Source organism: Lissotriton helveticus, chromosome 1_1 (genome assembly GCF_964261635.1).
Source record: "Lissotriton helveticus chromosome 1_1, aLisHel1.1, whole genome shotgun sequence".
Taxonomy (NCBI): domain Eukaryota; kingdom Metazoa; phylum Chordata; class Amphibia; order Caudata; family Salamandridae; genus Lissotriton; species Lissotriton helveticus.
Window position 1 is genome coordinate 1,363,336,791 of NC_136057.1, and position 11,770 is coordinate 1,363,348,560.

An 11,770-nucleotide genomic window follows, 5' to 3' on the forward strand; every position below is an offset into this window, starting at 1 on the left:
AAGTTCAGATCCATAAATAACGGCCCCCTTAGCCTGAGATTTGTATATCTGTATTGGAGGGCCAATGGGCCTTATTGAGGATTTGTTGTTTGCCAAAAGTTTCATAATGCCCCCGAGTGTTGGGTCAATTTGAGTACTGCCTTCTCCAAGTGTGTGTTCCAAGTAAGTTTATCATTTAGCACAATGCCCAGATATTCGAAGGTTTTCACTCTTTCGAGCCTTATGTGTGCAATGCTTGGGCTAAAATGAAATTTCTGTGGGGGGTTGAGGACCATGAATTTCGTTTTGATAGCGTTGATTTCTAATCCATGGGCCTCGCAGAAGTCCACAAAGCCGTTGAGGATGCGCTGAATGCCCGTTGCCGACTTAGATAGTAACAGTGTGTCGTCGGCAAACATAATGGCTGGCACCCTTTCAGCGGCTAGTTTTGGGGCATCAGAGTTGGATACCCCCGCTAAATGGGAGATTACCCCGTTGACATAGAGGCAGAACAGGGTTGGTGCAAGCACACAACCCTGCCTTACCCCCCTGCCAACGGGGAACCTCTCGGACATTGCACCCATCCTACCACATCTGACCTGGGCAAAGTTGGTGCTATGAAGGCGAATTATCATTTTCAGCAGGCCTTCCGGAACCCCCAATTTAGCAAGGACCTCCCACAGCTTGTTCCTGGGGACCAGGTCGAACGCTGCCCTCAGGTCCACGAATACAGTGTAGAGGCTGCCACCCTCCAACTGCACCGTTTTCCAATGTATGAGGACAAGGCGAAAGACCTGGTCAATGGTGGAGACCTTTTCCCTAAAGCCTGCTTGGAAGGGGCTCAGGATGTTAAAATCCCTGATCCACTCATGTAAGCGGTTTAGCAGTAGCTTAGAAAAGAGTTTTTGGGATACATCGATCAAGCTTATAGGCCTGTAATTGGCCGGGAGGAGAGGGGACCCCTTTTTAAAGATTGGTACTATTTCAGCCCCCGGCCAGGTCGGAGGAATTGGCATGCCTTTCAGAATGGAATTGAATAGCACCCCGAGATAGGGAGCCCAGATTTTGGGTTCATGTTTATAGAGGTCGCCTGGAAGCCTGTCCAGGCCCGGCGCCTTGCCTACAGGCAGGGACGTGATTGCCATAGTAATTTCCTCTATGCTAAAACCATCCATGCCAATTACACTAGTGATAGTAGAGTGGTGCACTTCTGCAGGTTCGTTCGTCACCTGGTCACTGCTATATGGTTCATATAAATTTTTGAAATGATCCTCCCATACAGATGATGCTATATTGCCCTCAACTGCTGCAAGCGGTTCAGCCGAGCCGTGCCTAACGATCTGCCAGAAGGTTCGTGAGTCTCGGCTTGCAAGGGCAGCTGTTATTTTAGACCAGTTCCCCTCGTCCCAGTCTATTTTTGCAGCATGGAGGGCTGATTTATAAGCTAGACGTCTCTCCCTGATTAGGTTTGAATTGTCTCGTGCTTTAAGTGATTTCAATAATGTGGATTTTGCTTCCCTACAGGAGGCATTGAACCAGGTGGCTCTTCTCTGCTTGGGCTTGTGAGGCCTGGCCACTGGGTTCAGCACCTCTGCAACATTAATGCATAGTTCAGAGTGAATATTACCGAGTTCAGAGAATTGTGCCGGCTTGCATGGAGGGGGAGTGGATACCCCTAAACTACCTGTAAGATTAATTTCAGATTCACTGACTGAGTGGTGCATACAACGCTCTACTTTTTCCAGGGCGGGGACGACTAGTGCATAGAGTCTCTCAATGTTACTATGGTTCTCCAGCAATTAGGCCCATTTAATTTTGCGCCTATTGCTGGATAACACAAGATCAGCCTGTGATGCAGGATTGTTGTCGACCTTGTCTATTTGCCGGCCATCGATCTCAAATTTTAGTGAGAGCAAGTTGTGGTCACTGTCAAGTCTGGGGATAACTCGAAAGTCTTTGACTTTCCTCCAGTCCCTAGTTGAAACCATTACGTAGTCAATCCGTGACTCATAGCCCAGCCTATTAAAGGTGTTTTTAGGCGGGATGTCGCCTTTAGTCCGGCCATTGCAAGCCCTCAGCGAGTGACTAAGCGTGAGGGACATTATTTGAGTTGCGAGTGGGGAACATACCCTGGTCACTGGATCTGTCAGGGTGGGGATGTTCCACAACTCGTCCTCTTCACTAGATATGCCCGCCAGGTAGTCAGGAAGGGGTTCATATTGGTGATTAAAATCTCCACCTACAATTAGAGGGGAGCAGAAATTATGTGTGTCAAGGAACTGAGCTAGGTCCTCCACTGGTCCCGAGGTCGCTGCAACCCCCACTGGTCTTGAATATATGTTAATCAAAGTGACCTTCCCTCCGCATGGCCAGTCAAGGGAGACACACTGGAAGTCACAAGAGTTGGTTTCCAGATGTGTGGCCCTACATCCCAAGTGGGACCCAACCCAGATCGAGAACCCTCCTGAAGGTCGCCCCTTTCCTCCCCATTTTGCTTCAGTATCAAAGATAGCAAAACCCTGCCGAGAGTATTTTTCTCTTGCCCATGTCTCTTGTACGAGACATACATCGTAGCCCTCAATGAGATCCCCCCAATCAGGCGTATCTACTTTATTGGATAGCCCCGCCACATTCCAGGAGAGAATGGAAATTACACCCGGAGCCTCTAGTATATTATTGGTGTCTGATATCTGCGAACTGACAAGTGCTGAGAATTTGCCATATTGATTAGGTGGAAGGACAACCACTGGGGCACTATTTAGTTTGGAGCTGTGTAATATTGGGGGGCAATCCTTAATCCTCCTGTGGGGATCAGTGTTTAATGGCTTTGGTGTGCAGGTGTCTTGCCAACCTGGCCCTGCTCTAAATTTGTGAGCCTTTGGATGATTTGATGTTGGTAGAAGAGTTTTGCCACCCGTGTGTGCGTTTGATACAATGTGGATTGATAGATCAGCCATTGAATTAGAATGAGAGCTCTTTGGGGTGGGTGGTGAAGGTGCGATGGTTGGCAGATGTGGAAGTCAATCCACTTCCTCAAGACACCCGTATCTGTTAGAGATCAGTGCCCCATTCCAGCCACCAAATGCATTTGGCCAAAAGTTACTTTGCCCTCCCCATGTGTGATTCCTCTCCGGAACCCTTCTCCAATTCCCCCCCTCGGATGAATGGAGACGGGGTGGATAGAAAAAGGTGAGGGGTCTGGCTATTATTGTTGAAGTTATGCTATGGTTGGTCCAGGAATAAATGGCGTGTGCAGTGTTTGGATCCTCGAAGGATACAATCACACAGTCGCCACTAGTGGACTTTTGTGTGGTGCCTACCCAGGGTACCCTCCGGACCATAAGGATTTTACTCCTTAGGTGGTTGGGTATTGGTTTGTTGAAGTAGAACCAGTTCTTTAAGGAGGCAAAGTTTTCCTGCTGGTTGTGTGTCAATTCAGTTACCCCAGTGAGCACTACAACATAGGAACTGACCTCAGGGGGGAGATCTACATATCCCCTTGAGCGTATGTAGCTAGTACTACTAGCTCTCTGTGATGTTGAATGGTTAACATTCTGGCCATTTTGCCTCGAATTGGGCTGATCTATCGAGGGTGGTGCCCTTTGGCCGGATATGACTGATAGGGGTGGCGGAAGAGTTTCAGCCGCCGGTTGGGTAGTGGTCGTCATTGCCCTATTCGGAGGATTATAAGTATTTGCCTTGGTTCGAGGTTTAGGAATTGGTTTGGCCTTGGGGGTAACAATAGGACTGGCAGAAAAAGTAACAGCAGGGGGGGGAGGGAGAGTATCATTAGTTATTCCCAGGGACTTAGCCTTCATAGGCACCTGCGGGTTCACAGAAACTTGGGTCACAGGGATAGGTGGTATTATGGAAGGCGGAGTTCCGTGTGGACATGTTGGTTTAGCATTCTGCATAGTGATAGTGGCTAGATTTAAAATGCTTTTTTCTATTTCCAGAAGCTGTGTTTCTATAAATGTAAATCTCACTTCTAGAGGGGAAAGAAGTTTTTTGAGGGTTTCCCAGACAACAGTCAGAAACTCAACGTCCTTTCCTTTAATAGTACAGAGCGGAGTTCCAGCAGTGTCACTTTCTATGGTGAGATCATTATTTTCTTGGGTGACTACTGTATGTGGGGGAGTGTTTACTAGGCACGTTTCCAGGGGAAAGGTCTTGGTTTTTGGCAGCGAAGCAGGGGGAGGTGCCTTAGTTAGTAGCTGGGCCTTAGCTATTTTGGCCTTTTTTCTTGCATATGTCGAGGTGTGGTTACGCTTCCTTTGGTTGTATGGGCCATTTTGTGGTATTGAAAAGTTGCCACCTTTTGGTAGCGTAGCGTAGTTGATCGTAGCTTTAGGGGGTGAGCCCAGCTCGATTTCCTTCTTTTGCTCGGCAGTTACATCCGGGTGGAATTGTGGGGAAAGAGTGGGTTTTGGGGGAGATCCCCCCTGTAGCATGGGTATACTGTCCACTTGCGGTTGATGAATATCGGCATTTGTGACGATCAGAGTGGGAGCAGTACCAAGCGAGCGCTCTGGTGTTTTGGCCCATGCAATAGTCCCAAGGGAGGATTTTTTAGCAGCGGTTAGCTCAACTGACAATCTTCTAGCAGCTTCAAGTTCTAAAGAGACCCTGTGTTGCATCTTAGTTATTTCATGATCAATTGCAGTGTGGGTCCTAGTAATGAAATCATCCATGCTACCATTTTTCAATTTGGATTTGGCCGCTCTGTCTCTAAACTCGCGGGTTGCCATGGTAGGCACAAGATAAAATGCCTGGGAGGAGAACGTAAAAAGGTGGGTGGTAAAATCAAATGGGGTGGCCCAGTCCAGTCTCTACCTGCCTCTAACGGCCTAAAACGGCCCGCTCTTTGCCCGGTCTTCGCCCCGTTCTCCGCCCCGCGATGCGCGGGACCTGGAGCTCTTATAAATGGCAGGGGGGCGTGGCACTGGGAGGGGGCGCGGCGCGGGCGGGAAGAGGAACCAGCTGGCGGTGTTCTGCAGGAATGCTGGTCCTCGCAGTCCCGCTCGCCGCGCCTCTCACCTCCTCTGCGGCCAACCTCCAAGGAAGCAGTCACTCCACCCAAGGGTCCAGGGTCCAGGCAAAACAGAACTGGTGAGCTACTCCTGTAGCGTGCTGCTGACTATCTGGCAAGTGTCTCTCTCGAGCGGCGACCGCGAAGCGGGAGCCGTGAGAGGTAAAGAGCGTTCAGGCGGGGGGCGTGGCACTGGGAGGGGGCGCGGCGCGGGCGGGAAGAGGAACCAGCTGGCGGTGTTCTGCAGGAATGCTGGTCCTCGCAGTCCCGCTCGCCGTGCCTCTCACCTCCTCTGCGGCCAACCTCCAAGGAAGCAGTCACTCCACCCAAGGGTCCAGGGTCCAGGCAAAACAGAACTGGTGAGCTACTCCTGTAGCGTGCTGCTGACTATCTGGCAAGTGTCTCTCTCGAGCGGCGAAACATTACAACCCGCTTGCCGCATGGCCTGATGAACTGGGATCACTGCCTAAAGTATCGAAGGAAGTAAGAAACCTCGGAATGACCATGGACTCCAAGCTGTTGATGAATGCCCAGGTGGAAAAACTAGCAAGATCAAGCTTTGCTACTATAAAAAAACGCTGCAACGAATTTTCCTTCATTTGGGATTCCCACACTAGGTCCAAGTTAACATCTCCCTTGTTCTGTCCAAACTCGATTACGCCAATAGCCTCTACCACGGATCACCTTTAACGACCATGAAAAGACTACAACTGATTCAGAACTCGGCTGCCAGACTACTCTTTCCCTGCCTTGAAAGCCCTGCATTGGTTACCGGTTGCCAGAAGATCCACGTTCAAGCTGCTTTGTATCACCCCCAAAGCAATACATGGAATGGAACCACTCTTCATCAGGAATAGAATCACCAAACACATTCAACAAAGGAACCTCCGCTCTAAAGGAGCATCTCGCCTCAAAATCCCACCATACAAGAAAAAAACCATGGTTGGCACATCCTTCTCTGTTCAAGCAGCCAAACTATGGAACTCTTTACCCCCCAACATAAGGTCCACCGACAACCACCTTATCTTCAGGAAACTACTCAAGATTGGCTCATCCCCACATAAGCACCATACGCAAACAGAAATTTACAGCATATCCCTCTGTATACAAGCATTGTTTTTTCCACTATAGATATGTACCTATCTTTGTGTATCACTTTGTTAAAACATGTAAAATAATTATGTTGTTGAGAGAAAAAATAATAATAATAAATAAATAAAAATCATCTTTGGTCTATATGTGCATACTTCCATTGTGCATCTATGTACCTTCCATGGACTTGGATCTGTGTGTCTGTTACTTTTCTCCTGAAAAAGCATATCCAATGCACTACCCTATTTCTCATCCTGTGCCTCTATCAATATCTTTAATCTACATATACTTACCTCCTTAACGTATCTATATACTTTCAATGTAATTATAGATCTATATATTTATCACTTTCTTCTAATTTAACATTTCCAATGCACTACCCTCTTTCTCAGCCTATACTTCGCTCAATATATCTTCTACATCCACTCTCTCATTTATCCCAAACCCCATACCACAACCATGATTGCCAAAATAACCCTTTCTAGACTCACTCCTACTCTACCCCTCCTTGCATCATCTGACACCTCTTTTACTATACCGATCCCCTAAAACAAGCCTTTCTAAACTCTTTCCTCTGAGTCCTCCCCTTTAAAACTCCTTTTTACTCATCCAAAAGCCTCCTCCTATTGCTAAGACCTAAAAAAAATATAAAAAATCTTTCACTCTTTTATCACTCCACTATCCTTTTCAATCGAAATTAACAGACTAACATGTTCACTTCTCAAATCCCATATTAAACTATACTAATATACTACCCAAATAACTGAATAACATATCCACTACTAAAATTACTTCATTTTTTTTTACTATACTAATTTTCAACAGTAATCCTTTATGGGTTCCGGAGTGGCGTGCTACTTGCCAAAAAAGCGATTCAACATCCATCAGGGGTAACAAGTGCTATATGAATGCAAATCTTTCTTCCCCTTTTATCCCTCTGCTATCCTTCTCACTCCAAGTAACTGACTAATATCCACACTGAAATTACTTCATATTTCACCACATTAATTCACCACTAATCCTTTGTAGGCTTCCTGAATACCGTGCGTACAAAAGGTTTGTATATAAATACAAACCTTTGTCCTCCTCTATCCTTCTGCTATCATTCCAAATCTAAATAACTGATTAACCTATCCACCACTTAAAATGTACTTGCATGTTTCACTATACTAATTCAACACTAATCCTCTATGGGTCCCGGAGTAGCGTGCTGCTCGCCGAAAAAGCGCTGCGACGCCTCGTCAGGGGTAGTAAGCATTATATAAATGCAATTACAATACAATGCAATTTAAAAAAGAGGTTTAGGTAAGCGGAAAAGCCCCTGGGTAGCTTGGGGTTTACGCTGCTGTCCCCTTTTAATGATACCAAGTAACAGCAGCGAAATTAAGGGACTCAAATAGGGTTGTCCTATGCCATCATGTCCATAAGATGATTACTCTCGGCTGAGAAGATCGCCTACAGTCACAGCAGTGCAGCTGTTCCCTCGGTGGTCACCAGCAGGAGCCTAAAGCTTCCAGCAGGCCTCATGGTCAGGGCTTTGTGCTCAATGGTGTAACAGACGGAGGCCGCACTCTTATAGGAGTTAGTATGTATGTATGTATCAGAGGCACAACTAGACCCGAACTTTGGGGGGTGGGTGGGGGGCATTAAGACTCCCAGCCTGGGCTGGTCCTAGCACCGGTTGGGCACGGTGCAACAATCCATTTTGGTGCCCCTCCCCCATTTCCTACTTTTCCATTAATTCCCTTACTACCACTCGCAAACAATGCACCTCATCTCTCTATTGGCCCTCTCTGAAAAACATTAAAACATTTTTAAAGTTCTTACCATTGTTTACTGATCTGCATGGTACATGTTCTTTATAGCAGGCACATTAACCGTCTGTGCTCTGTGAGTGACAGGGGTGCCATGTGATTGCACAGTGAGCGATGCAACAGTGTGAGAGTAGGGTGAGAGGAGTGACTGCAGGGTGAGTGAGATGACCATATGAATTTGGGTGTGCATGTAGGTGCAGAGTGGGACGAATGAATGTATGGTTAGTGATGGGCTTGTTTGAGTGAGATTGCAGAGTGAGCAGTGTGACCTGGGACAGGTGAGTGAAGTTTCCCATGAGTGCAGGGTGAGTAGTGTGCTCATGTTACTGCAGAGTGAGTTACAGGGTGAACAGCGCAAGTGCGTTGTGAGTGCAGAGTGGTCACTGTGAGTACAGAGTGAGCGGTGTTCTCATGTGACCCCAGGGTAAGTGGAGGGAGAACGGTGTGAGTTCATGGTGATTGGCATGAGTGCTGTGTGGTCATTGTGAGTACATTGTGATCGATGTGAGTGCAGGGTGAGTTTGAAAGTGAAGGGCGAGAATGAGTTGTCTGAATGTAAGGTGCATTCCCAGACCCTTGAAGTATCTCAGCATGTTATTGATTGCTGGCATAGGGTTTCAGATATCAGTTAAACTATTGCTATTATGGCATTATTCAGGGACAGGGCTGTACTGGCCGTAGCGGGCACCAGGCATTCTCGGTGAGCCAGAAGGGTGGGTGCCGTTTTTGGTACAGGGGCCAGTTTTGCTGCAGTGCTGCAATATCGATCCCCTTTACCAAAAGCAGCTGCAGTGTTTTCCACGCGCACCCCTACCAGCCCCCAACACCTCTGCCGCGGCCGTTCTGACTCCACTGGGAAGGGTGGGTTGCGTTCCCAGTCCGGGCCTGTTCAGGGCTCACGGGTGGAGGAAATAAATATTGTGCTTATCCTGTAACAAACTTCTAGTTTTATGATTAGGGTTGCCAGCTCATTACATCGATGTCCCATACATTACAAAAATAAGCAGTCACCTAAAGCCTATTTTCAGCACTTATCTGTGCATACTTCGAACAGCAAATATAAATAGAAAGCATTTTTAATTGTGTTCGCGGGCTGCCTGAATGATCCATGACTGATAATTAAATGGATCAAAGACAGAAAAGTCACATTACAAATGAATACAAATGATTTTATTTATAATCCTATTTAGTGTAAAAACGAGGCCTTTGCAGGCGGGAAACATCCTTTACAACGCAACTTTTACCACGCAGTGCCTTTACGACGCAACTTTTACAACGCAAACCATTACAACACATTGCGCTGGGGGCGCTCTAGGATAGGGAATAAGTTTAATTTACTATCCAACACCTTCCCTAGTGTCCACGGGGACTGGAGTTGGAATAGTAAATTAAACTATTCACTATCCAGCACCCCAAGCGCTATGCATTGTAAAGGTTTGCGTTGTAAAAACCGCGTTGTAAAGGCATGCGATGTAAAAGCATGCGCTGTAATGTCATACATCCTTGCAGGCTCTTTAAACAACGACTAGCTAGTATTTTTCTTTTGACAACCCTACTTTATATTTCTTTTCATGAAATGCATTCTCACACTAGGGCAGTAGAAGGAAAATCCAAATGTAAGGAATAGAACCAGGGGGTACTGGAACAAGAAAAAACAAAGCCTTGTTAAACAGTTTACACAGGTATGTAAATATGCAAATGGTCTTTCACAGACCTGTGAAAAACTCAGGTGTGTCGGAGATAAGACTCCGGACACTGCCCAGCCGAGCACACAGCAGCTCGAGTTGCAGCAGCCCATGCTGGGACACATGACGGGGTGGAGTCTGAAGACCTTTCATCCCTAAGGGCGCTGCACGCCTGGTATGTATGTGGTTTTTGTATACTATAGATCAAACCACCAAAGGCAGTGGAGTGCTGTACGGGGTCAAAGGTGAGGATAGAATCAGCAAGGTATTAAAAAGGTAGCTGGTTTGTGGACAGTTACAACATCATGATGTAGGGTTCAGGGGCGTAACACAGGCCCCCGCAGCCCATGCGGTGCAGGGGGGCCCCTAGCTCCAAGGGGCCCCCTCGGCACTGAACTCTGGCCGGGAGAGCTCCTGATTGAGCCCGGAGGGGGCCCCCCTTAGTACCGTGCAGGGAGGCCCCCTCACATTTCGTTAGGCCAGTGGTAGGGTTGTTTGAACAGATGCGTCTTCAACTCTTTCCTGAATTGGAGCTTGGGTGGGGCGGTCCTGAGGGAGATAGGTGGAGTGCCTCTAATCGCTTTCAGCAGACTAAGAAGTGGGGGTGTATGCAACCCCTTGCAGAGCATGGCCAAAGCACCAGCACAGCTTCTCTTTCACTTGCCAGAGCTGATGGTGCAGTACTTTGGAAGAAAAGCTGTGACATCACTTCCGTCTTCCTATTGCAAGTAGGACAGTGCCAATCAATTCAACCCGTATTCCCTCCGACATAATGCATGTCGGTCGGGCTAGTGCCATGAATGGACATTTAGTGTTCAGCAAAACAGCAACAATGAAACATTGGGGAGCACTTATGGCTAACAGTTGGTCTGGTATATTCTTCAAATGCAGACATTGGGAAACAAACCACATTTTCCTCGCGGCGGATGTGAATATAACTCTGGGCCAACTGCTCGTAATTAGGAAATATGGTTGCAAAAGCAACTTTGAAACAAAAAAGTGAACATATAGAAAAGGTCACAGAAAACGGAAACATCTGGCAAATAAATATTTTGTTTCACTTCCTCAAAGTAAGGCTTTCCTATTTGTGAGTGTAGTTTAATCTGCAAAAATGTGGCTGTCTATAGTTTAAACATCGTAGGCTGATTCACAAACTGCATTTTGTAGTATGTAAAGTAGTACTGCTTTAGTACTACTTACATACTACAAAATGCAGTACACAAACCTACAACTGGAAATCTCCACCTTCACCTCTTCTGTCTTTTCTATGGGGTTTAGGGAAAAGTAAGGAGAGGTGTAGGGAGGAAAAAACACACACAAACACCCACTTACAAAAGAGTAAGCACATTGCTATTCAAAATACAACTCTTCTAAAGTTACGGCAACCCTAAAGGTGACAAAACAGTAGTAGATGTCCAGCCCTAGATTTTGGGGAGGGTGTTCATTTTCATGTTTTTTCTACTGGGCGCAGGCGCAGTAAGCAAAAACTATTGTTACAAAAAAAGCTTTGAAACGGGGTTAGAGTCTGCCCATAACTTACCAATACTTACCATTGGTTGGCGTACACTTCACTCTCGTTTTCTTGCTTCTTACTGGTCATGCCTCCTGCTGGCTGCTCACCTGCTCTGGGCTTCTGTCCATGCCATGGAGCATGAAATGAAATGAAATGGACCTAGCACAGCTTCCTGTTTGCGGCTAGTGTTTTTCCACTGACAGCTCTCTTCTGAAAGTACTTCTTTTTTTTAGTTTTGGCCAAGCACTCTATAAAAGTGCTTGGCACTGTACGGTCTCCCCATCCATGCCGTTTGTTTTACCCCCACTTCCTCCTGTCCATTTTCCCCACCCACCCACCATTATTTTTCATCCCATCCCTGTCTGTTTTTACCCCTACCCGTTTTGTTCCCCCATCCCGCACTCGTGTTGCTTAACCATTTCACCGCAGCATGCTCTGCTAGGCACATTTTTAAAATAAAAAAAAGAGCTATGACACGGCCAACGCTCACGGTGTTGTGCAACATGTCTATAAAAAAAAAGCCTAAAAAACTCTAAAAAATATTAACAAAGCAAATGGATTTTGTAGCACCGGAACCTATTGGCTTTGCCAATGCTTGTTAGGATTGCAGTTCTTCCCAACCAAGACAGTTTATATTGTGACCCAAGGGAAAGATCTT

The 11,770-nt window shown here is 46.7% G+C and overlaps 1 long non-coding RNA gene across 1 annotated transcript in view; it reads right to left on the bottom strand.

The window, feature by feature from the left end:
- Window positions 1-11,229, bottom strand: part of LOC144772969 (uncharacterized) — a 99,483-nt gene extending 88,254 nt beyond the window's left edge. The window contains exon 1 of the long non-coding RNA XR_013599887.1: window positions 11,150-11,229. This is a non-coding gene — a long non-coding RNA (uncharacterized LOC144772969). The remainder of the gene's footprint in view (window positions 1-11,149) is intronic.
- Window positions 11,230-11,770: the final 541 nt, after the last annotated feature.